The 26,173-nt window shown below is 40.8% G+C and overlaps 1 pseudogene across 1 annotated transcript; it reads right to left on the minus strand.

Moving 5' to 3' along the window:
* Window positions 1-20,442: 20,442 nt before the first annotated feature.
* Window positions 20,443-21,336, minus strand: LOC308609573 (large ribosomal subunit protein eL30-like; annotated as a pseudogene). The gene has a single exon. The product of its transcript is annotated as a large ribosomal subunit protein eL30-like (transcript).
* Between the last annotated feature and the right edge of the window lie 4,837 nt (window positions 21,337-26,173).

Below are 26,173 nucleotides of genomic sequence, written 5' to 3' on the forward strand. Positions count from 1 at the left end.
GACTCCCGGAAGGCAAAGACTATGTCATTTTATTGACTGTGTTTACCACAGACACTAGCAGAAATTTTTATTTATACTACATGTACATAGCACAAAATCTATTGGATGCTGAATATAATTCTCTTATCCTATGTTTAGTTAACTTAGACTTTTGGCTATCCCTTAAATATTCTCTAGGTTTTCCTACTGCCATGCCTTTTTTATTCTGTTTCTTCATGTAATGCTCTTGCCCTTTAATTCCCACCCTTGGTCTCATTTTTTCCGTTCTGAAATCTTATTGATCCCTCAAGATCTATCTTGTTCTCAGACATCCTCAGTGATTTCTCTCCTGATAAACTCAACCAAATATGATCTACTCCTATAAACACTCGTAATACTTTTATTTCTCTGAAAGAATTTATCATGTTTAAACTGACATTTTATCCAATTACATGCATGCTTTCTCCCTTCCTTTTGATTACAATTTTTTGAAGGATAAGAACTGTGTTTTAGTCATCTTTCTATCTCCAACAGCACCTGGAAGTTAGTGGATGATTAAAAAAAAATTTTTGTAGCGGTATTACCAGTATAACCCTATTATTTAAATTTTTGAATCCATGGATTCAACAGCAAATATATTAGCTGATTTCCTAAGTCACAGTTTGATTTACTTACATTACTAAACAATAGGTATTGATTTTTACAAACCAATAACATGACATATATTTAATAATTCATAAAATATGATTTCTAGTATGCTAATAAATGTAGGTTTAGTTTTCCAAGTGAGAAAGTTGTGTAACAATTTTGATATGACTGTAGAGTGGTTGCACCATTACCCTAATCATAAGAATCTTCAGATATGCAGATTTACTTTCCCAGATTACTGAGAGTTATAGTTAATATGCTCTCTCTCTCTATATATATATATTTTTAACATCTTTATTGGAGTATAATTGCTTTACAATGGTGTGCTAGTTTCTGCTTTATAACCAAGTGAATCAGTTATACATATACATATGTTCCCATATCTCTTTCCTTTTGCATCTCCCTCCCTCCCACCCTCCCTATCCCACCCCTCTAGTTGGTCACAAAGCACCAGCTGATCTCCCTGTGCTAAGCAGCTGCTTCCCACTAGCTATCGATTTTACATTTGGTAGTGTATATATGTCCATGCCACTCTCTCACTTTGTCCTAGCTTTTTTAATTTTAAAAACTTAAAAAGAGATGTATTATCTAAGATAAAAATGTGAGATAATTATGAAGGAAAAAAGTTTTATTTTCTCATTTATAAGAACTTGGACTCCTTAAGGCATGTGGTAAATATAAAAATGATACTTTCAAAAGCTGTAAGTAGATGAAGACTCCTAACGGCTGAAAGCTTTATTTTATTAGACCATGTAGCACCAGATAATGTAAGGAGAATCTTTATTCTGCTTAAAGCCCAGGACATTTGATTTACTGCTCCCTGTCAGGGTAGAAGTTGGCATCCTCTGCTCACACAGGTATATTTCACCAACATTGTAAAACTGTTCAGAGAATGGGCTATGCTTGTTAAATCCTTCTTCAGTCTTATTATTTGGTGATTTTTGACAATTATATCCAATCTTTTAATGCTAAGTCAATTTAAAACGCCAAAAATACAATGAATACTTGTACACATGCTTTTCTACTCAGATACAGGAGTACTTATTTCCACTAAGAACTATTCATCCAGAAAATGATGGAAATGATTTAAGTAGGTATATTGTAAAATTTCAATTGCACTTAGGATCTGTACAATGTTTGAGGCTGCTCTTTCTGAGAACTAATATCCTAAAAACTAGTAAAGCAACACTGGTCTAAGCTGCCTGCATGTTCTTTTGCTCACCTTTTTAAACTTATAAATAGGGACCCATTTTCTCTTTTAAGGCTGGCACACATTATATGCTTCATCTTTTGACCTTCATTAAAGGGAGTTTTGTTTTCCATATCGTATGACATTTGTATACCCCAGCTTCTACTGTGCTATTTGAGGATACTTTATTCAACAAACCTTTGCTGCTGTCAGTTTTACCTTGTCTTGTCAGGAAACATGTGGCATACTAAAATTAAAATAATTCATAGAGGGTTGATAAAGTTACTAAGTACAAAGTATTAGTTTGGGTGTAGGCAGAACCACAGGATATAGGGCAAGAACCCGAGACAACTAACAGTGGAGTTGCTACCACCTCTAGGTCCTAAGAAACAAGGGAGAAGTTACTGGAACCCAGAACATGAGAAAATTATGTAGAGTAGGCTACCTCAAGAAGATAACTTGAGCGACAGAGCCAGTCCAAGGCAACATTGCAGGAAAGGATCTTGGAGAATAAATACCCTGTTCTCTCTCTCCTTCTTCCCTTCAGTCTCCCAGAGCTCCCTGTAGGTTAAACCGAACCAGAAGACAGAAGGTACAGGAGCCCTGAGGATGTGGTCTATAGGGATACCACGCAAGGAGCGGGGAGAGAAGGCATGAGAGCATACCTAGAGAGGAAGACGGCAGATGTCCAATACAGCTCCTGTGCTATATGGTATATAGTGAACACCACGGCCCCCGACCTTTAACCTTCCTTATAGGCACAGCCTCAGTGGGATATACCAGTATAATAATGGGTGGGTGAATACCACCTTTTTCAACACCTGACAAACAACTTGTCTCAATGAATTGACATAATTTTGGAGTGTTTAATAATTCTCACCTGTGCTCACTTGTTGCTGGGTGCTGCTTAATTACCGGAGAGCTTCTGGTGAGGATTTTTTGCCCTCTTTGAGTCCAGACGTGTTGGAGAATTTTGGTTTTCACGTTAGTTTTGGATTATGATTTTTTTTTAAGTGAGGCACAACTAAATCTTGAATTCCTAGTCAAAGTTTACAACAGAGCCTGGGAACTAAAATTTTTAGCAGCCAACAGTTCAACTCTGTCACCTATGATATTTCCTCTATGCAAATTAACACCCACAAAACTGAATATAAGATTAGCACTGAACTCTTGCAGAGAGCTGGGGAAAAATTATGACATCCAGCAATCTGTGAAATATTCTTGCATTTTTAACGCCACTTTTGGCTGTGCATGGAGCCTTTCATGACTTGCTTTCCTTCACTCCCTGGCAGCAATCTCCTTATAACCTTTTCCCTTTGGTCAGAAGAGGGAGGAAAGTGCCAATGCGATTAGTATGCTGGTGTCAGCCAATACTCTGCTGCCAAACAGCTTCTTCATTTGAATTGATGAAAACATGGTCAGCTGTGTCAACAGTGGGGACCTCAGCACTGAGAGGCCAAAGCCCATGGCAGGAAGAAAACTGCCCAATTCCACTTTCAAGGATGTGTCACTGAAGAACAACCTTCCTTAAGATACGGACAGGGTGGGCTTCCCTGGTGGCGCAGTGGTTGAGAGTCTGCCTGCCAATGCAGGGGACACGGGTTCGAGCCCTGGTCTGGGAGGATCCCACATGCCGCGGAGCAACTAGGCCCGTGAGCCACAACTACTGAGCCTGCGCGTCTGGAGCCTGTGCTCCACAACAAGAGAGGCTGCGACAGTGAGAGGCCCGCACACCATGATGAAGAGTGGCCCCCGCTTGCCACAACTAGAGAAAGCCCTCGCACAGAAACGAAGACCCAACACAGCCAAAAATAAATCAATTAATTAATTTAAAAAAAAAGACACAGACAGGGTTTGCTTTCCCACACCCTTCATGTTCCTTGGGCAAGTGAGGTGTGCAGTCTTTTCTGATCACCCTATTATAAAATTACCCTCTCCAGACAGGTGAGATGCCCTTGAGCTATTTCACCCAAGTCAACGCAGCTCACACTAACAGAACATCTACTATGTGCCAGGCTCTGTGCTAGGTGCTAGTGATAACAAGATGAACGTCACACTGCTGACAAGGAGACCAATGCATAAATTCTGTTTGTTTGTTACAAACAAAAATTCTGTTTGTCTGTCTGTCTGTTTGTTTGGCTGGTCCTTGTGGAGCTCAAAAGAGGGAAAATAGAGTCTTCACTGGAGAGATAAAAGCTGTTTGGGGCTGGATATTGAAGCATGAATGAATATGGCATTCACAGATGGAGAAGGAAGAAGAGGAACTTTTAGGCAGAAGTGATAATCAGTGTAAATACTGTGTGATTATTTACAGAGTGAAGACAGTACAAAAATCCTAAAGCCAGTAACTTCAGTAGGTAATGAATTACCATAAATATGTGTTGGTATATTGGGAACAGAAACTATTTCTCATTTACTATAAATTCTCTGTGTATAGCACAGGGCATGACACAGAGTAGGGATTTAATAAATGAAATGAATGAATGGTCATTAGGTGTCTTTAAAAAATGTTTAAAAAATGTTTTAAGATGTAAGCACACCACAGATTTTGAAGTGACCTGTAGAACTTACAATCTTTACCAAGATGAGCTGGACTACATAAGAAATGATAATTTAGTTGATAGTAAGGGAATATTGAGGAAACATAGTAAGTTAGGATTTTTGATGTGGTAGGCTCACGTCTTAAGTCTAAACATTTGGGATTAGGAGGCATCAAAAAATCTTCAGATCCCTACCCATCTTATATTCAACCATCCCTTTCATATTAATCAATGAGTTCTCTACAGGGCCTGGTAGAGCTTACTCTGGGACTATACTGAGTTCTCCCCACTTTGCCTGAGGCCAGCAAAAGGAGAGATTATGAGAGTTCCTTAGGAACTGTGCCTGAGCTGCACTGTCCTTGTCAGAGTCTGCTGTATATTTGAAGAATATACCAGATATCCCTTGAGATATGCAAGCTTCCACCACAGAAACACTCGTATGTTCACATACTGTGTTATGTTAGGTGACTTTGCTGCTTCTTTCTGAGAAAGACAATCAATGCTTCACTTTAAGAGAAAGAGGCTAATGCTTCTCCACCTGACACAAACCTACGTGTCCTGATTGACAGTGGCATCAGTAAAACTTAAGACTCTCCTACAAAGGGAAAGAGGAGTGGCATAAACAAGAAGAATAAGCTATCAACAATGCACTCGCTAAGAAAAGCAACAAGCTTGGTATGTTTTAGAGATTGGGTAATGAGAAGGCCTGAGGAGCAAAATGAAAAGAGAACTGTTGGAAGAATGTTCAATAATGCATTTGCTCAGATCCACAGATTGGAAGCTCTCAAACACTATGGTGCGAATTAAAGATATGCCAAGCAAAGGAAATCAATTATTAACAAAGTCAAGGCAGCACAGGAATCATAAGATTAGTGACTTCAATTTTAAAGTGAAGAAATTACAAATAAAGTGTATCCATAATGTAAAGAGAGGAAGCAGTTGTAATTTCATAGCTCCTACAATGCCACCCCACTGAGTGCCAAAATTCCTCCAAATTGTCCTCCCACTTTCCACCAAAACTCATAAAGACTTTGTTGTTGTTGTTGTTAGATTATAAGTTTTTAATAGTTATTTTTGTATTTGGAAGTTCAAGGAAAACTCTTTATTTGAACATGTAGTGAAGTTCCTTAAAATTTGATGGCATATAAAAAGAACACATAAGAACTCAGTTTATCACAGAAACAATTCAGCAACATGATGTGAATGGGACAAGAAGAAATGGGGGAACTAGTGTACAGGTTCTTTAGGGACCAGGGCTTTTTTGTCCCACTTCCAATGGGAACTGGAACAAAAAAGGAGGTACATCAACTGCCAAAGACTTTGAAGCAGAAAGAGTAGAAGTAACTATCTGGGCTTCCTCCCTCATATTATCCTTCAATTTCTTTTTTTTTTTTTTTTTTTTTTGCGGTACGCGGGCCTCTCACTGCTGTGGCCTCTCCCGTTGCGGAGCACAGGCTCCGGACGCGCAGGCCCAGCGGCCATGGCTTACGGGCCCAGCTGCTCTGCGGCACGTGGGATCTTCCCAGACCGGGGCACGAACCCGTGTCCCCTGCATCGGCAGGCGGACTCTCAACCACTGCGCCACCAGGGAAGCCCCTATCCTTCAATTTCCTCTCAGTGCCTTCCACTAGCTGCCCCGAACCTGAAGCCATAAAGCAAGAGGTTCTGGGGAATGTAGTGTGCAGAAATAAGTGCCCTGAAACACAGATAAGAAGAGGAAAACAGCAAGGATTGTATCTGAGCAAACAAGCAAACGACTAGAGAAGGGAAACTGCAGTGGTTTTAAAACACGTTCATAAATTCTTTGACATTTCTGCTACCAAAAGTGGAGTCTAATTCCCCTCCACTTGAATATCACTGGCCTTAGCAACTTGCTTCTAAGGAACAGAATGTAGCAAAAAGTGAATGCGTGAATTCGTAAAAGATACAGCTTCCACCTTGTTGGAACCCAGGTTCTTTGAGGTGCAATCCAACAGAGGGAATTTAATATAGGGAAATCGTTGCAAACAGTTTGTAAAGAACTTGAAAAATTAAAAAGAGGGCAGAGAGGCAGTCTAGGGATTAGGAACAGCCAAGCAAAGATGAATAAAGGACCCATGTAGGTGGTCTGGTCACAGCCCCAGCTGAAGTTCCAGCTGACAGATGGCACTGAGGGCCAGACAAGTGAGGGAGTGAATCTTTAGGTGATTCTAACCCCAGTATTCAAGACACCCCTGCTGATGCCACATGGAACAGAGACAAGCTGTCCCCACTGAGTCCTGCCCAAATTGCAGATCCATGAGCAAAAAATAAATACTGCCGTTGTTAAAGCCGCTAAGTGGTGTGGTGGGCTGTTAAACACCAACGGTTAACCCCAACAGGATCTGAGAGCAAACAAACCAATGACTCACACAACATCATTCTCACTTTCTCATTTCTGCTTCAGCTAACATCTGAAGGTCTCAGTCAGACCCAAGCATACTTCAATTTTATGGCCATTTTAGATATTTATTGGCCAGTGTTACTGGCAGTAAAGACAATTTTTCAACTCATTAATTCTGATTATACATCCAAAGGATGAACGATTGTTCACTGAAGCTATGGTTTATTCCTCCATTTAGATATATTTCCATATGAAGGTGTTAACAGAGCTTGGTCTCTTCATATGAAATATAAGACTTTGAAACTTCAGTTACCTATGTGAAATTCAATTTAATTTACTATAATTTACTATTAATTTGAAATAAAGGCCAACTCATTGACTAAAAAATATCATCTGTTTGAAGAGTATTATTGCATAAGAGATTAATTTGATAATTGTGACATTTATTTTGTATGTTACCCTTTTGCAGCATGGGAAAAGGTACAGAAAAAAGAAATGGATGAGGGGAGCAAAGTGGAAGAATAAGGGAGGAAACAGTGGAATGTGAATGCAAAGGAGAGAGAAGCACACTACTGAAGAAGAATGCTGATACTGATCTACTTTTACAAGCATGCTGATTCAATGGCCCTTTCACAGAATGGAAATGTTTTCTCAGTGGAAGAGGAGAAAATAAACATAACTGGTACATTTCCCAGTATGTTTTTGGAGACAACAGATTCAGGAGGGCTGCAAAACATACCAGATGGACGCAGGAGACGAGACTGTGCCACTAACAAGCCATATGACAGTCAGGTCACTAACTGTCTTTGTAGCTTAATTTCTTCATGAAAAAAAAAAACACATGGGTTATACCAGATGATTTCTAAGGTTTGTAAGTTCCAGCAATAAAATTCTATTATTTACAGGGACTTTCCTCTTGCCTGAAAGACTCTAGATTTGGATGCTGTGCTTAATCCTAGGGCAAAAGAAATGTTACACTGATAAAACTGATACATAACGACTTGTCCCAGCCTGACAATCTACTGCACACCTCACTGTAAATTCTAGAGTAGCAACTCTGACACTAAATCCCAGCTACTGCATTTGTTTTATTTATTTATTTATTTATTTATTAACAAGCCGAAGTTGTATTTGTTTTTTTAAACAGGAAAATTATGCTAATATAAAACAGGTAAAAAAGGACAAAAATCAAAACACACAACACGCAAAAGCACAACACACAACGCCAGACCAGTGCAAACCCTTCCCCCGCCACTCCCCCCAGGTTTCGAAACCTTTATTACAGATCCCCAAAGATTAGACTGTATTGGAGAGGTCACAGTATTGAATCAGAAAAAGAGACATTCACACCGACATCAAATACACAACGCAAACGGCTTTCAGTGATGAGCACAGATTTCTAGAACACTACCACGTATGCTAGTCCCTGGCCCACTTTTTAAAGTTGCTTTTAAAAAGGATTAAAAGTGCACAGACACTTTCATAAGGCACAGAAAGATTGTTGTACAGGTCATCTCACTAGGGACTTGAGAAAGACGGTGAGAAAATTAAATACCAAGAGATGCCAGGAGGCCACGTGTTCCTGAGCCGGAGTCCCTCTGCCAGAACCGGGGCAGAGACAGGATTGAGCAGTGGAAGGTGACTGCCTCTCATTCGCCAAGACTTTGCACAACGCAATTCTGGAACTGACTGGGAGTTCTCTGTCGACTTGGGGATTGATTGCCAGCCACCAGTCCCAAGGCCTGAAAGTAGCAGGTAGCTATGTCCCCGTGTCTCCCTGGCAAGACCTGAAGGCAATTATCGGTTGGTGGGGCTCCTGAGGGTTCTTTCCAAGGCCATTTCGGCAGCAGCTCAGTGACTACAAGATGCCCGGCATTTCTAATGCAGAGAAGGCTTTCTGAAGCGTGCAGGGGGCTCTGGGTCTGGAAAGCAGTTGTGTACTCACTCAGATAGACCCCCGGAGGCAACAGAATGGCCAGGAAAGCCCATGGACTCTGCCCCAAATGTCTCATAATGTCACTCCCTCTGACATCAGAGCTGGGGCCCTGTCCTCTCAGCTCTGTCCTCCTGGCAACCCACACCTAGTGGGCACTCAGCAAATGTGTGTTGAATGACTTTGTGTGCATGTATACATGGTGTTTTACCAAACCCTGAAGACTCACAACCTGATTTCTGATTTACTCAGTAAACCTTTAATGAGTACCTACTATGTGCTAGCACAGGACCAGCACTGGATGGGTCAAATACAAGTTTACAAATCTGCCCACCGCCTTGTCTTTAGACCCGGTTCCCATCCCTGTGTCCAGAACACAGGCCACGCTGACCAGTGGTTGTCAGATGACTGAAAAAGCGTTGCTATACTTAGGAGAGCAGCTGCCCTGGGTAGCTAAATCCCAGAAGACTCCCAGTTCTGAGAATGGGCTAGAAAAAGGAGTTTGTCTTGACTTGGAAACAGCTCAATTTCTCTGGTGGTTCACAATGAACAGGCACCAGACCACAACAAAGGGGGCATCCTCTGATCTTCCTGTCCTTGCCCTGGACACCCTACTTAAGGGGGTGGTGATCACAGCCTCTCCCCGAAGTTGCCCCTGATGGGCGCCCCCATGTAACAGGAGGAGGCCCTTGGGTTGGACCCAAGCTCACACGTGGCTCAGCTCCACCGGGAGAAGGTGGGCAGTAGGCAGATGACCCTGAAAGGAAGGACACTTGTGCTCCCAGGGTCTAGGCGGCAGAGGGGTCACAGTCTGGGGCTGGAACCCTCACATAGGGGCAGTTGCCCAGCTCTCTCCAGGGGCTGCCCAGGTGAGCTTCAAGGAAGAAAACTCAAGCAGTCTCGAGCTTTCTGGGCTCGGGGCCAGGCAGCAGAGAGCGTGGGTTTTGGCATCAGGCACTCCTGGGTTTGAAGCCCAGTCCTGCCACCCCCTGCTTCACTTCCAGCACCTTAGTTCTCTTACCTGCTAACTGGGGATAATATCATATTTCACTGATTCTAGGAGCACAGCTTTTCCACTTAACATGTCGGAATAAAATGAATTGTATAGCCATGGCATCTTTCAGTTGAAATTGGCAGTGTTTTTCCCTTAGTGGTACACAGAATGGTGTGTTTTGTAATCAGTGGTGTCTTTGATACAACTCAATATGGTACTAAGGCCTACCTCACAGGATTGACACGGGGATGCCGGGCACACAGTGATGCCAAATAAAGGAGGTGGTTCCCTTCCCTTTTCCTCCTGCCCCCTCTCCAGACAGAACCTAGAGGGCGGTGTGCGCAGCTCCTCTGCAGCGCTGAATAAATCAGTTTAGAGCAAAGGGAAATGTCTGGGTTTTAGAAGATAAACACCCCCTTAACTCCTCTTGGAAACAGGGAGGCCACCAGCTCCTTCCTTCCCAGGTAATAGGTCACCAGGCGCAGGGCCTGGTCCACCCTGGGTCCAGGCCCTCGATCCCTGGATTCCTGGTGGTGGTTGCACTGACCCTGGCTGGAACCCGAGGGGACGAGAGAGGAGCTGGCTCCCCAGGCCGCCGAGACCACCGGGGCTTCTGACTGTGGCTCAATCCAGTCAGGGAGCTGCTGCCTGGAGAACCACGAGTCTGGGGGCGACTAGCCCTCTCACACGGGCCTGTGCGTGGCCTTGCCCACACCCAGCACGTGGGGGAGATGGAAGGCTCCAGCGGACCAAATTCAGCCGGGCGCCAAGCACTGCCTAGGTTTGCAAACTCTTATCTTGGCAAATGCTGGGGGTGCCAGTCGCTCCCCTAAAGATTCTGCTGCAAAATTAAAACCTGGGAGTGTTTCCCAAGTTCACAAGGGAAAAAGAACCAATCGGATTCTTGCAGGGACAAGAGTAAGGTTTTGGAAGTTGAGATCAGGTCGGAATACCAGGCAGAGAAGAAGCAGATGGTCCAAGACCTGGAGCATCACAGGGGCACGGCCTGACCGGCCTTACGGGCCTTGATCTGACGAGGGGGACCCCAGACATGCAGCAAACATTTGTTACATTGAGGCAAAAACTCTGAATGTCCTCCCTTCCCTGCCTCCCTCAGCAGAAGAACAGATTAGGAACTGGACTAAAAAAGATACCTGCTCTTTGCAAGGTGTCTCGACCTTTTAAAACGTGCCAGTCCTGCCAGGAGCTCTGGAGTGAGCAGGTACCAGGCTTCCTCTTGGACAGATCGGGAACTGAGAAACAGAGAGACCCAGGGACCTCCCTAAAGGTACAGCACAAGACAGGGCAGAGGTGGGGCCCAGAAGGGAAGTGCAGGCCTGCCAGCCCATCAGCCCAGGTGTGGTCCTGCAGTCTGTGGAGGTGGGCCCAGGCAGGGGGGAGGGGGGAGGGGGCAGGACCAGGGTCCCAGGAAATGCCCGGCAAATAACCCTGGGGAGGGGGAGAGTCCCAGTGTCAGCATTTTCAGCGAGTGTCTCAGTTCCTAGTCAACATCCTAATGATCAGTTAACATCTTAGTAATCAGCAGGGGGAGATAAGCTGAGAATCAGAACAAAGACCGGTTGCAAAGCCCTTCTTCCTTCCCCTACTTGGCCAGCAAGTCGTCCTGGTGATGCCCACAGCCGCTGGCAAATGCCAGGCCCAGTATTTCACCAGGAAATGTGGAGAGCTGCGGAGTGACCCTTTCCAACCCCAGGCGGCTCACCGGCATCTAGGATTCTTTCCCTCCCCCAGGAAAAGGGAACCTGTTGCCTGTCTTCTCTTTGGAGATGGTGAGGGTGGTAGACTAAAAGCATCTAGGGACGGAGTCAAGGGGTGGTGTGCTTATAATTAGGCTGTCTGGGGCTGAAGGGGTGACAAGGCGTCTGGAGAAGACACTGCCCAGAACTCTGGCCCCAGCACCCAGTCAAAACTCCTCTCCAAGACTGAGTTAGAAACTGAAAAAGCAAATTGTTCTCTTATGTTCTCTGCCCAACTACTCCCCAAGGAGTTGCCGCTTTGGAGCTGTAAACAATGAAAATCTGAGTGTCCCTTTTCCATACTATCTGAGGGAGTTCCGTTTAGGTGCAGGCTTTGTACATTCAAAACCAGCTGACGTCACAGCCCCAGACAGTGAATTCCTAGTCAAGCTCCCGTCTGGGCTCTGGATTACACAGTCCTTAGTGTTAAATAACCTCCTAGAGCCAGGATCCCTGGGTAAATACCTACACGTTCTCTCTAGGTCATTCTCACACACTCCCCGTCTCTGGACTGTCTCCCTCCCTCCCCTCCGCCCCCCCGCCCCACCACACACACTCAACCCAACCCCAGCAAAAGGCATTGCACAGAGGACGCCACATCTCAGCTGAGAGGTCACTGGGGGACAGGGCAGTCTGCCAGGCAGTTCCTGAGCTTGCTCTTGGGACGGCCTTTTGGGGGCAAAGCACTTTCGAGCCAGAAGCAACACTGGCTTGGACTGAGACCCCCGGGGGCCTCGTGTCCACGACTGTCACGCCTTGCCCACCACTGGAGAGTGGCAGGCAAGATGGCTGCTGCCCTTGGACTCCCTGGCGGCCATGGTGGTTGCCCGGCGCGGGGTGGGGGTGGGCTTCAGAAAGGTGACCTTGCTCTGGTCAAGGGCCGTCGGCGGGCCAGGCTACGGCCTGTAGATCTTAATGACGTCCTTGACGGGCCGCCGGCAGATAGGGCAGCAGGCCGCAGCCATGGCCCAGGCACACGTGTCCACACGTGTAGATGACTGTGTCCACTTGGCCATCGAAGCACACCGCGCACTCGCTGTTCTTGCTGCCCGCCAGCTCCGGTGGGGAGAACACGGGGGACACTGGTGGGCTCAGTGGGGCTCTGGGGGCCGTTACCTGGGACGACTCAGACGCCGAGGAGGACTGGTTGACACTGAAGGCCATATCAGAATCGCTACCGTCCTGGGAGCCGCTGAGGGACCCTGATGGGGACGTGGTCGCAGGGCTGGACTGCAGCGTGCCTGGCAGGGTCCTGTGCACAGTGTTGCCCGTAGCTGCGTCGGGGCGCGGCGGTGGCGGTGACGCGCTCGGGACGCACGGAGGCTAAATACGCGGTGGGCCGGGGAGCCGGGCCGGGGTTGGGCTCGGGCTGCGGGACATCGCAGATGCACTGGCGAGACGGCGGGCTGCCTGTATTTGTTTTACTTTGATTTGTATTCACATAAGAAGTGAGGAAAAACTGCCTCCCATATTTTTGTCCTGAATATTTTAAAAATAAGAGAAATGGAGAACCTAATGAACCACACCCCACTTCCATCCTATAATATTCTCACATATTTACCTATGAATAAAAATTAGTGAAATTATCTCATACAATCTGGATTTCTCTGAATGAAATTCCTTCTCTTGACACAGAGCTGCTGCAAAGATGGAAGGAAACACCAAGGAGTCTTACAATCCATGCTCATTCTTCTCCACGTTAAGAATCAGAGAAAGGAAACTGGAATCAAATTTCTTCATGGTATTTTTTCATAGGATGAGTTGATTGTAAATTTATTTATATAGTATAATTATTTTTGCATTTGGCTTATTTCTTAAGGGCCAACATATTATAGACTTATGTAATACATATTGCCTAACGAAGAGATACAGAATTACCTACAATAACTTGTCAGTTTGCTCCAATACCCAGTATGTCTGAAGTTTTCAACATATATATAGATTTTCAGCTATCACAGAATCAAAAAATGAGTAGAGAGAATCCTTAGCTCATTAGGCTGTTTCTTTGCCACTTCTCTTGTGTTTATGTCATCTTCCCACTTAATTATAAGCTCCTTGAAGACAGGAATTGAATCATGCTTCCTGGTAACCCTCCATGTTCACAATGCAAAGCATCTAGTACACGTTAAATCCCTATATTTTGGCTGTCACAGATATTAGATATTCCCCCACTTGGTTGAGGGAACTGAATTTGGTTACTTAGTTTGGGGAGGCCTAGTCAGGGCCCTTGCAGAGATACATGTACCTTGGCTTGCATCTGCACCAGGTATACAGGGGTGATTTCAACAATGCAGCTTTGGAGATGAATAGACCATAACTGTAATGGAATACTATAGTCAAAATGGGCATCAGGAAAGTTTTGCCTTAAAGCATTCAGCTATTTCCACCGCACGATACTTACCATGGGTAAAAACGTAATACTACTATTAATAATGGGTGCTTTGATATGGCATTTTGTGCTTCATATGTCCTGTGATAGTTAAAAGAAAAGAGTAGCCCCTTTGAGAAAATACATCTTCAAAGACAGACTGGAATTTAAAACCAAACTCCACTGGCACCAAAGTGTCTCAGAAACTTGTTTGTCCTGACTCAAAGGTGAGAGAGAAGCAAGGATTTGAGACTAAAAGAAAACACTGTAGAAGATTTCAGCATTATCCTGCAGTGAAGCTATACTATGAATAGTCAGATTGATGGGTAAGCTGGCACTTGGTGGGTAAGCATCCATATTCCTTTTTTTTCAGTTTTTATTGAGACATAATTGATATACAGCCCTGTGTAAACTTTAAGGTGTACAGTATAATTGACTTACAAACATCATGAAATGATTACTACAATAAGCTTAGCAAACACCTATCATCTCATGTAGATACAACATTGAGGAAATAGGAAAAAATTGTCTTCCTTGTGATGAGAACTCTTAGGATTTACTCTCAAGTTTCATATATAATATACAACAATGTTAATTATATTAATCATGTTGTACATTACATCCCTAGTACTTATTTACCTTATAACTGCAAGTCTGCACCTTTTGACTACCTTCATCCAATATCTCCTCCCCCAACCCCTGCCTGTGGTAACTATAAATCTGATCTTTTTGTCTTTGAAGTATAATTGACCTATAACACTATGTTGGTTCCTAGTACACAACAGTGATTCCATATTTCCATACATTTCAAAATGATCACCATGATAAGTCTAGTTGTCATCTGTCACCATACAAAGATGTTAATTATTGGCTATATTCCCCACACTGTACATTTCATACCTGTGACTCATTTATTTTGTAACTGAAAGTTTGTACCCCAATCTCCCTCACCTATTTTTCCCCTCTCCCACCGCCATCCCCTCTGACAACCATCCCTTTGTTTTCTGAATCTATGACTGTTTCTCTTTAGTTGTGTTTGTTCATTTGGGTTTTTTTAGATTCCACATATAAGTTAAATCATACAGTATTTGTCTGGCTTATTTCACTTAGCATAATACCCTCTGGGTCTATCCATGTTGTCACAAATGGCAAGATTTCATTCTTTTTATGTCTAAGTAATATGAGTAATATATATGATATCTTCTTTATCCATTCATCTATTAAAGGGGCACTTTGGCTGCCTCCATGTTTGGGTATTCTAAATAATGCTGCAGTGAACATACGAGTGCCTATATCTTTTCTAATTACTGTTTATGTTTTCTTTGGATAACTACCCAGGAATGGAATTGCTAGATTGTATGGTAGTTCTATTTTCAAGTTTTTGAGGAATCTCCATTCTGTATTCCATACTGGCTGCACCATTTTATATTCCCACCAATAGTGCACAAGGGTTCCCTTTTCTCCACATCCTCACCAACACTTCTTATTTGTCGTCCTTTTGATAATAGCCATTGTGACAGGTGTGAAGTGGTATCTCATGGAGGTTTTAACATGTATTTTGTTTCATTTAAACTCAGCGTTTTTTGGGGGGTGGGGGGCGGATTCCCCGGTGGTCCAGTGGTTAGGACTCGGTGCTCTCACTGCCAAGGGCCTGGGTTCAATCCCTGGTCGGGAAACTAAGATCCCACATGCCGCATGGTGTGGCCGAAAAATAAAATTAAAAAATAATAATAAACTCAGGGCTTCTTTTTTTGAAATTTAATTTATAAACATTAAAACACAGAGATCTTAAGTGTACATGACGTATTTTGACAAATGTATGCAACTATGAAATAAACATTTAAATAATTATAAAATACATTCTCATTATCCCACAATGTTCTCCCTTTATCTTTTGTCAATCTCCTTGTGGAGGAAACTACTCTTCCAATTTTTTTCACGGTATATTACTTTTGCTTGTTCTTGAAAACACTTGTTAACTTATTTATAAATTAAGTTTCTTTAAGAGATAGTCACATACTCAAATCTCCTACTTCTTGAGACAGTAGAAATGGTGAGTTGTATTTTTCATGGCATTTGTCAATTTCATTTAGCTTATTGAATTTATTGGCATAAAGGGGTTCATAACATTCTCTTATTACTCTTCAGATATGTGTAAGATCTGTAGTAATGTTCCCTCTTGAACTCTTATACTTTGTCATCTTTCCTCAACCTTGGTTTGAGAATTTTGCGAACGTTTTAAGGAATCAAATTTGGCTTTGCTTCATCTTTGTTTGCTATTTTATTGACTTCCACCCTTATCTTCCTTATTGTCTACCTTCTACATACTTTGGGTTTGTCTTTTTCTGACTAACGCAAAGTAGAAACTTCATTGATTTGAAAACATTCTTCTTTTTCCAATATAGGCATTTAAAGCTATAAATTCCCAACTAAGCAACACTTTAGCAACAGTCTGTACATTTTTACATGTTTTGTCTTATCAGTATGTTTTAAATATTTTCCAAATTTCTTCATGGTTTCTCCTCTGACACAAGTGTAAACAGATTTTCTGGTTATCTTTTTGTTGATGATTCTTTATTTAACTCTATTGTGGTCAGATAACATAATGACTTCAATTTGGGGGGATTTATTGAGAGTTATTTCATGTGCACATATAGAGAATGTATATTCTGTGATTGCTGTGGGAGTAGTATTCAGTACACGTCAATTAGATCGAGTTGGTTAAAAGTGTTGTTGAAATCTTCTATATTATTAATAATTTGTCTCCTATCAACTCCTCTGAGAGAAAAGTGTTAAAATCTACAAATATTATTGTGATTTCCTTTTTTTTCTATCAACTTTGGATTAAGGTATTTTGGAGCTATGTTATTAGGCACATATAATACATTTAGGATTGTTATGTCTTCTTCATGAATCATTATGAAATGATCCTCTTTACCTCTGTTAATAGTTACTGCCGAGAATTTTATTTTCTGTTATATTTATTTTGCCTTACCAGCCTTCTTATACTTTGTGTTTGTTGGTGTACCATTTTCCCTCTTTTTAATTTCAACTAATATATATCTTTATATTAAATATATGCTTCTTAATAATTAAGATATAATTTAATGTTGTTTGTACTAACCATTCTGATAATCTCAACCTTTTAGAATGTTTAATGCATTTATATTTAAATTAATAATAGACATGGTTGAGTTTAAATCTACCATTTTATATTTGTCACATTTCTTTGTTCATTTTTTCTTCCCTTTTAAAAATTATTTTGGTTGAGAATTTTTTGTTTTCCATTTAATCTCCTCTATTGGCTCCTTAATTATATCTTTGCATTATTTTAGTTATTTTTCTGAGTATTGCAATGTGCCTATATAATTTATAATCTAACCTTGAGTGAATATACCACGTCAAGAATAGCATAAGAACTTTCCAATAGTTTAATTCCATTTTACTTTTGCATTCATTTTGCTATTGTTGTCATATATCTTACTTCTATATCTGTGAAACTCCACAATAAATTGTTACTATTTTTTCTTTAAATAATAAGTTGTCATTTATAAAAATTGAGACAAAATATATTTTATATTTACCCATAAAACTACCCTTTAGAACTCTTTCTTCCTGTGGAGCTGAGTTTCCATATGGTATAATCTCCTGTTAGAATGAAGATCTTCCTTTAACATTTCTTATAGTACAGAACTGGTTATTAATCCTTTCAGTTTCAATTTATTTAAAATACCTTTATTTAACCTTTTAAAATATTTTCACTATAGAATTCTAAATTGACTCTTCTTTTCCTTTAAAAAAATTCCATTGCCTTCTAGTTTCTGCTGTTTCTGATAAGAAGTAATTTACCATAATTATTTCCCTATATGTAGTGTGTCTTTTTTCCTTTGGCTGATCTTAAGGTTTTTCTTTTTATCTTTTGTTTCTGGCAGTTGGACTACGATGTGTCTGTGGTTTTATTCTTATTCATCCTGCTTGGAATTTACTGAACTTCCTGAATTTGTGTATTGACGTTTATTCTTCAAATTTGGAGCCATTTTTTATTTTGCCTGAGCTCTTCTCTTTTCTTCTGAAAATCTGACTACATACATATTAGTACGTTTGATATGGTTCCTACTCATTGATGTTCTATTTTCTCTAGATGGTTCATTTTGAATAATTTCTATTAATATGTCTTAAATTTACTGTTCCCTTCTTCTGTGTCCAATCATTTTTTCATTTCATATATTTTCATTCTAGTTCAAAAATTTTTCATTTTGTCACTAAAAGTTCAGATGTGTTTGATAAACACTGGCTATTTTACCCTAATATACCAAAGGAAAAATAGCAATCTCTTAGAAAGATATCAAGATAGAGAAGGACTAGACATCAGATATTGTACTCTGAAGGAAGGATACTGCATAGGCCTCTTGCAAGTTACATATATTTTAGATTCCACATATAAGTGATATCATATGATATTTGTCCTTCTCTTTCTGACTTACTACACTTAGTATGATAATCTGTAGATCCATCCATGTTGCTGCAAATGGCATTATTTCATTTTTTTATGGCTGAGAAATATTTCACTGTGTATATATACCAAATCTTCTTTATCCATTCCTCTGTCGATGGACATTTAAGTTGCTTCCATGTCTTGGCTATTGTAAATAATGCTGCTATGAACATCTTTTCAAATGATAGTTTTGTCCAGATATATGCCCAGGAATGGGATTGCTGGATCATATGGTAACTCTATTTTTAGCTTTTTGAGGAACCACCATAGTGACTTCAGTAGTGGCTGTACCAATTTATATTCCCACCAACAGTGTAGAAGGGTTCCCTTTTCTCCACACCCTCTCCAGCAATTTGTAGACTTTTCAATGACTGCCATTCTGACCAGTGTGAGGTGACACCTCATTTTAATTTTGATTTGTATTTCTCTAATAATTAGAAACACTGAGCATCTTTCCATGTGCCTATTAGCCATCTGCATGCCTTCTTGGGAGAAGTGTCTATTTAGGCCTTCTACCCATTTTTTGATTGGGCTTTTTTTTCAATTGAGCTGTATGACCTGTTTCTATATTTTGGAAATTAAGCCTTTGTTGCTTGCATCATTTGCAAATATTTTCTCGCATTCTGTAGGCTGTATTTCATTTTTTATGGTTTCCTTTGCTGGGCAAAAGCTTGTGAGTTTGATTAGGTCCCATTTGTTTATTTTTGCTTTTATTTCTATTGCCTTGGGAGACTGACCTAAAAAAACATTGATATGATTTATGTAAGAGAATGTTTTGCCTATGTTGTCTTCTAGAATGTTTTGCCTATGTTCTCTTCTAGGACTCTTCTAGGTGTCATGTCTTCTACTTAAGTCTTTAAGCCATTGTGAGTTTATTTTTGTGTATGGTGTAAGGGAGTGTTCTAACTTTATTGATTTACATGTGGCTGTCCAGCTTTCCCAACACTGCTTGCTGAAGAGACTGTCTTTTCTCCATAGTATACTCTTGCCTCCTTTGTCAAAGATTAATTGACCATAGGTGTATGGGTTTATTTCTGGGTTCTCTATTCTGTTCCATTGATCCATATGTCTGTTTTTGTGCCAATATCATGCTGTTTTGATTACTGGAGCTTTGCAGCATTGTCTGAAGTCTCGGAGGGTTATGCCTCCAGCTTCGTTCTTTTTCCTCAGGATTATTTTGGCAATTCTGGGTCTTTTATGGTTCCATATAAATTTTAGGATTATTTGTTCTAGTTTTGTGAAAAATGTCATGGGTAATTTGATAGGGATCATATTAAATCTGTACATTGCTTTGGGTAGTAAGGCCATTTTAACAATATTAATTCTTCCAATCAAAGATCATGGGATATCTTTCCATTTCTTTGAATCATCTTCAATTTCCTTTATCAATGTTTTAAAGTTGTCAGCATATAAGTCTTTCACCTCCTTGCTCAGGTTTATTCCCAAGTATTTTATTTTTTGATGCAATTTTTAAAGGGATTTGTTTTTTTACTTTCCCTTTCTGATATTTCATTGTTAGTGTAAAGAAATGCAACCAATTTCTGTATGTTAATCTTGTATCCTGCTACCTTGCAAATTTGTTTATCAGTTATAATAGGTTTTGTGTGGAGTCTTTAGGGTTTTCTATATAGAGCATTATGTCATCTACGTATAATGACAATTTTACCTCTTCCCTTCCAATCTGGATACCTTTTATTTCTTTTTCTTGTCTGATTTTTGTGGCTAGGACTTCCAATACTAGGTTGAACAGAAATCGTGAGAGTAGGAATCCTTGTCTTCTTCCAGAGTTTAGTGGGAAGGCTTTCAGCTTTTCGCCACTGAGTATTGTGTTGGCTGTGGGTTTGTTATAAACAGCTTTTAGTATGTTGAGGTATGTTCCCTCTATACACACTCTGGCAAGAGTTTTTATCATGAATCGATGTTGAGTTTTATCAAATGCTTTTTCTGCATCTATTGAGATGACTGTGTGACTTTTGTCTTTTGTTGGTGTAGTGTATCACACTGATTTATTTGCATATGTTGAATCATCCTTGTGACCCTAGGATGAATTCAACTTGTTCATGGTGTATGATCTTTTTTAACTGTTGTTGGGTTCAGTTTGCTAATATTTTGTTGAGAATTTTTACATCTATAGTCATCAAAGATATTGGCCTGTAACTTTCTTTTTTGGTGGTGTCTTTGTTTTGTTTTGTTTTTAAACAAGCTCTGGACAGTTTTATTAAAGAAAAATTGTGCATGATTTACTATTCACCAGTCTTTTCTGGCATGCTTCTAATGATATCAGAATCACCTGGATCAATGATAGCCAGTGTGCATATTCTGTAGTATTTTCCACATTCTGTGCCCAATGTTATTGCCACTGTAATGATGGACACCAGTTTTGGCCAACATGGCATAATACTCTATTTCAGATTCCTCAAGGCTGGGAAGTTGTTGGCGAGGATGACCAGTTTTGCTTTGCCTTGTCTGATCATTTTCAGAGTATGCTTCTACCCCAGCAGGTACTTTCCACTTTTCATAATGAGTTGGAGCCTAGAGCTGATTGACTCCAGTGACTTTTTCATCTTCTTTGTGGCCACCATCTTCCTGCCTTAGGAGCGGAACTCCCCCAACCAAGTGGAGCTGCCAAGATGGCTGGGGAGCAAGAAAGGTGTCTGGTTTTGATATCAGGGTGATGGTGGCTTCATAGAATACTTTGGGAGTGTTCCTGCCTCTTCAATCTTTTGGGAGAGTTTGAGAAGAATTGGTATAAGTTCTTCTTTGTATGTTTGGTAGAATTGCCCAGTGAAGCCTTATGGTCCTGGACTCTTGTTTGCAGGGAGGTGTTTTTTTGTTTGTTTTTGTTTTTTTTAATTATTACAGGGCTTCCCTGGTGGCGCAGTGGTTGAGAGTCCGCCTGCCGATGCAGGGGACGCGCGTTCGTGCCCCGGTCTGGGAGGATCCCACATGCCGCCGAGCGGCTGGGCTTGTGGGCCATGGCTGCTGGGCCTGCGCGTCCGGAGCCTGTGCTCCGCAGCGGGAGAGGCCGCGGCAGTGAGAGGCCCGCGTACCGCAAAAATAAATAAATAAATAAATAAATAAATAAATAAATAAATTATTACAGATTCTATTTCACTTCTAGTGATCAGTCTGTTCCAATTATCTGTTTCTTCTTGGTTCAGTTTTGGTGGGCTGTATGTTTCTAGAAACCTGTCCATTTCTTCTAGGTTGTCCAATTTGTTGGCATATAATTGTTCATAGTATTAGCTTATGTTTTTCTGTATTTCTAGGGTGACAGTAGTTATTTCTCACCTTTCATTTCTTATTTTGTTTATTTGGGTCATCTCTTCTTGGTGAGCCTGGACAGAGATTTGTTGATTTACCCTTTGGTTTACGCTTTCAAAGAACCAGCTCTTGATTTTATTGATTTTCTATTGTTCTTCAGTCTCTATTTCCTGATCTGTATTGTTTCCTTCCTTCTACTGACTTTAGGTTTCGTTTGTTCTTCTTTTACTAATTCTTTGAGGTGGTAGATTAGGTTGTCTGAGATTTTTCTTGTTTTTTGAGAAAGGCATGTATTGCTATGAACTTCCCTCTAAGGACTGCTCTTGGTGCCTCCCATAGATTTTGTATGGTTGTGTTTTCATTGTCATTTGTCTCAAGGTATTTTTTAATTTCCTCTTTGATTTCATCATTGACCCATTTGGGTTTTGTTTTTTTTTTGCGGTATGCGGGCCTCTCACTGCCGTGGCCTCTCCCGTTGCGGAGCACAGGCTCCAGACGTGCAGGTTCAGCGGCCATGGCTCATGGGCCCAGCCGCGCCGCGGCACGTGGGATCTTCCCGGACTGGGGCACGAACCTGTGTCCCCTGCATCAGCAGGCGGACTCTCAACCACTGCGCCACCAGGGAAGCCCAACCCATTTGTTTTTTATAGCATGTTGTTTAGTCTCCACATAATCTTTTTTTTCTCATTTCTCTTTCTGTGCTTGATTTCTAGTTTCATGCCTTTGTGCTCAGAAAAGATGCTTGAAATAATTTCTATCCTCTTAAATTTGTTGAGGCTTGTTTTGTGCCCTAGAACATGGTCTATCCTAGAGAATGTTCCAATTGCACTTGAAAAGATTGTGTATTCTGCTTTTTTTTTTCCTGGATGTAACATCCTGAAAATATCAATTAAGTCTAACTGTTCCATTGTGTCATTTAGATTGTTGCCTTATTGACTTTCCGTCTATAAGGTCTGTCCATTGATGTGAGTGGGGTGTTAAAGTTCCCTACTGTTATTGTATTCCCATCAATTTCTCCTTTTATGTCTGTTGGTATTTGTTTTATGTATTCAGGTGCTCCTATATTGGGTGCATATATGTTAACAAGTATAATATCCTTCTCTTTTATTGACCCTTTTATCATTATATAGTGTCCTTCTTTATCTTTCTCCATGGCCTTTATTTTAATGTTGATGACTTTTTATGATCAGGCAATTATATCATTGTGAAATCTACAGAGGCTTTGGCTGCCCATCCTTTCTTCTCCTTATGAAAATGCAGTTATAACTCTGTGAAATCTTGAGAAACTTTAAGTTGCCCATTCTCATCTACCCTCAATGATGAGTGCGAGCAATCCATCAAGGAAGAGATTTTCATTGTGTTGAATTGGTGGTGGTCAACTTGGCCTCACTGCTTCCAGTCCCTCCTAAGTCTGGGAACTATGTTTCTCAGAATCACCTTCACGGTATAGACCCAGGCTATGGTTTACCAGTGAGAGGAACTCTTGTGAACACTGGAAAGTAGAAATGATAAAGAAGCTATTATTGCTCAATACATCATGACAATCAGAGGGGCAGGCATCTAGTTCCAGACCACTCTGTAAACTCCAACTGTGTGGTATTTGAAGTTTCTTGGACTTCCCAGAATTGGCAGCTTCTTCACTCATTCCAAGCTTTCAGACTGATGTCACAGTGGCTGTTTCTCTGACCCTTCAGCTATATACTTCCAGGCCTTCACTCTCCTAATTCCCATTTTAACCCCTAATTGCTATATTAAACCTCTTATTTCCTTAATTCTTAGAGTGACTTTTAAAATTCCCAAACCAGCCTGACACAGATATTCTCAAAATTTCCAAGCAATGGCAATTTTGTTATCTCAAAAATGTATGTCAACTGAAATTATGTTAGCAAAAGTTATTAAAAAATGCATTTTGAACAATGTGTCATTAATTATTAAGATACCACAAATGTTACCAGATTCTAGCCATAATTATTGCAATAGGTTGAAATACAAGCAAGGCACATTGAAGAGGCATCCTGACATCTCTCTCCCAAATGGGACCTTCTTTCAGATCATATCATCTGACAACAGATGTCATAGTACAGAGTTGAACCCTATGATATTACTGATACTTGATAATTCTGACCTACAGAAACCGAAATGTCTTATGATTTAACCTAAGGCTATGATAATCTCTTCATTCTAATGGATTTTTAGTGGAACCTATATCATATTTTCCCATATAGGAATGGTGACTTTTCTTCACAGAATCTATATTGTGTAAGAAGAGAATATTTGCTGAGGGTATGCATGAAGTTATAACTCCCTGAATTCAGATGACAAGTCTGTGTCTTTGAACTCAAAGCAGCAGTGCCCTCAACCATAGATGATTTCATTTTTTAAATGTGAGGAAAATTTCGTCCTCAAAAATCCTAATATCTCATCAGATGTCTGTCCTAGGTCAGGACAGACATCTGGCACCACTGACATTTTGACCCAGATAATTCTTGTTGTGAATGGGGGGTGGGAGGAGGGAGGGGGTGAGAGGGATCCTATGCATTGTAGAATGTTTAGCAGTATCCAGGCATCTACCCACCAGATGCCAGTAGCACCTCCCGGTTGTGACAACTAAAAGAGTAACCAGACATTGCCAAATGTTCCCCTGGGAGGAGGGTGGTAAATGGGAGAGTGTGACAAACACTCTCCTAGATAAAACAGAAATATGATGTTGGCAAGAGCTTAAGGTCTCTCTACCATCAGCTTGTATTTCAATCTTCTATCTTACATTTGGTTTTTAATTCAAGATGGACTAAAATCCTTTCAACATTTCAGTAAGGATACTGAATGTTATCAAACTGTGGGATGTGCCAAAAAAAATTTTTTTAAGTGCATTGGCTATAAAGAATCGAAGGAGAGACCATGTTTAATTGTTTATGAGTAGCTGAGTAGCAATTTAGAGTGAGTTCACACTATATGCTGCTGCTGTTTATTTTTCTTTTAAATTAGATATAATTTTCATCACCAGGAGATATTACATTGGGTGTCAATAAAATATACTATACAATGGATGAGCATGAAATCAATAAAACATCCCTTTATTTTCAAATTCAGCTGTAAACTACTTCCACCTTGACTCACTGAAGCATAATACACAGGAATTCAAACAAAATGCCTAATATTGAATCACTGTGCTCCTAAAACAACACAAGCTTCAACTTGTTTGTTCTCTCTCCTCTTCTCCTGAACTTTCTCTTATTTTCTGATGAACTTCAGGCTCACCAAGCAAAACATGTAGCACAGACTAAAAGGGAAAACAATCACTGACCTAGCAAGTGAATAGCAACACACTACTAAATGGAGCCTCTTACACAGGGTAGTCCTCTAGCCTGGAGAAAGCAGGCATGTGAAAGCCCAGCTGGTCCTCTCATTTCAGCTGTGTCAACAACTAGTACTATTACTACAGCAGAACAGGCTGTTGATGATTCATGTGGAATGTACTTCAGTTTTTACATCTCACAAGGACCATATATATTCTCCTCAAATAGATAAAATCTACATTCTAACATTTTATTTATTGGACACTTGTCTTTCTAAAACACTATGAACATAAACACACAAAAATCTAGCAAATCCAAGAGTTCAGACTACTTTACCTAGAGGATATAATCCCTCTCATCATTTCATTGCTCTTATAACCCCAAGATCTCATCATCATCATGCAATGCCTTTATCACCATGAATCTGGCTCACCAAGTTGGGCAATGAGGTTGAATGTCATTAGACTGATTAAGAAAAACAGTTTCCTTCACATTCAAGTAAATCTATGGAAGGAGACTTACATAGATTTGGCAATTCTGTCTGCTCAGGAATTCAGCCACAGCCATTTTCCTTGACCTTCTTACCAAACCTCAGTGCCATCATGCTGACTTCCCTCCACACTCACCAAAGAAAACCTTTACTATGGGAATGTCTAGGTTGACTGGAGCTTTATGAAGATTATACTGAATTTGAGAGTCTTTTCCATATTACAGATTATCCTAGTCTAAGGAAAACTCAGAATCAACAGTGAGAGAATATTTCTATCTTATAAATGGAAAGATTAAGAACTATTTAAGGCAAAATATTTAGCAATAACAATGAATATGCAAAAGCCTCGTCAGATGGGGTGGAAAATTATTACTTCCATTTTAAAAATGAGAAAAATGAGGTTGTGAATGTGGTGAATATGAACACAATCACACTGCTAATGGGTAGGCAGAACTGGGGATACACACCTAGAAATTCTGGAAATGAGTCTAGCGCTATTCCTCCATGTCATGCTTTAATAAAAATAAACGGATAGGGGCCTTCCTTGGTGGCACAGTGGTTAAGAATCCGCCTGCCAACGCAGGGGACACCGGTTCGAATCCTGGCCTGGGAAGATCCCACATGCCACGGAGCAACTAAGCCTGTGCACCACAATTACTGAGCCTGCACCCTAGAGCCCACGAGCCACAACAACTGAGCCCACGTGCCACAACTACTGAAGCCTGCACACCTAGAGCCTGTGTTCTGCAACAAGAAGCCACTGCAATGAGAAGCCTATGCACCACAATGAAGAGTAGCCCCCTGCTCGCCGCAACTAAAGAAAGCCCACATGCAGCAACAAAGACCCAACTAAGCCAA

The sequence above is a fragment of the Mesoplodon bidens genome (genome assembly GCF_964165515.1).
Source record: "Mesoplodon bidens genome assembly, chromosome: X".
NCBI lineage: Eukaryota > Metazoa > Chordata > Mammalia > Artiodactyla > Ziphiidae > Mesoplodon > Mesoplodon bidens.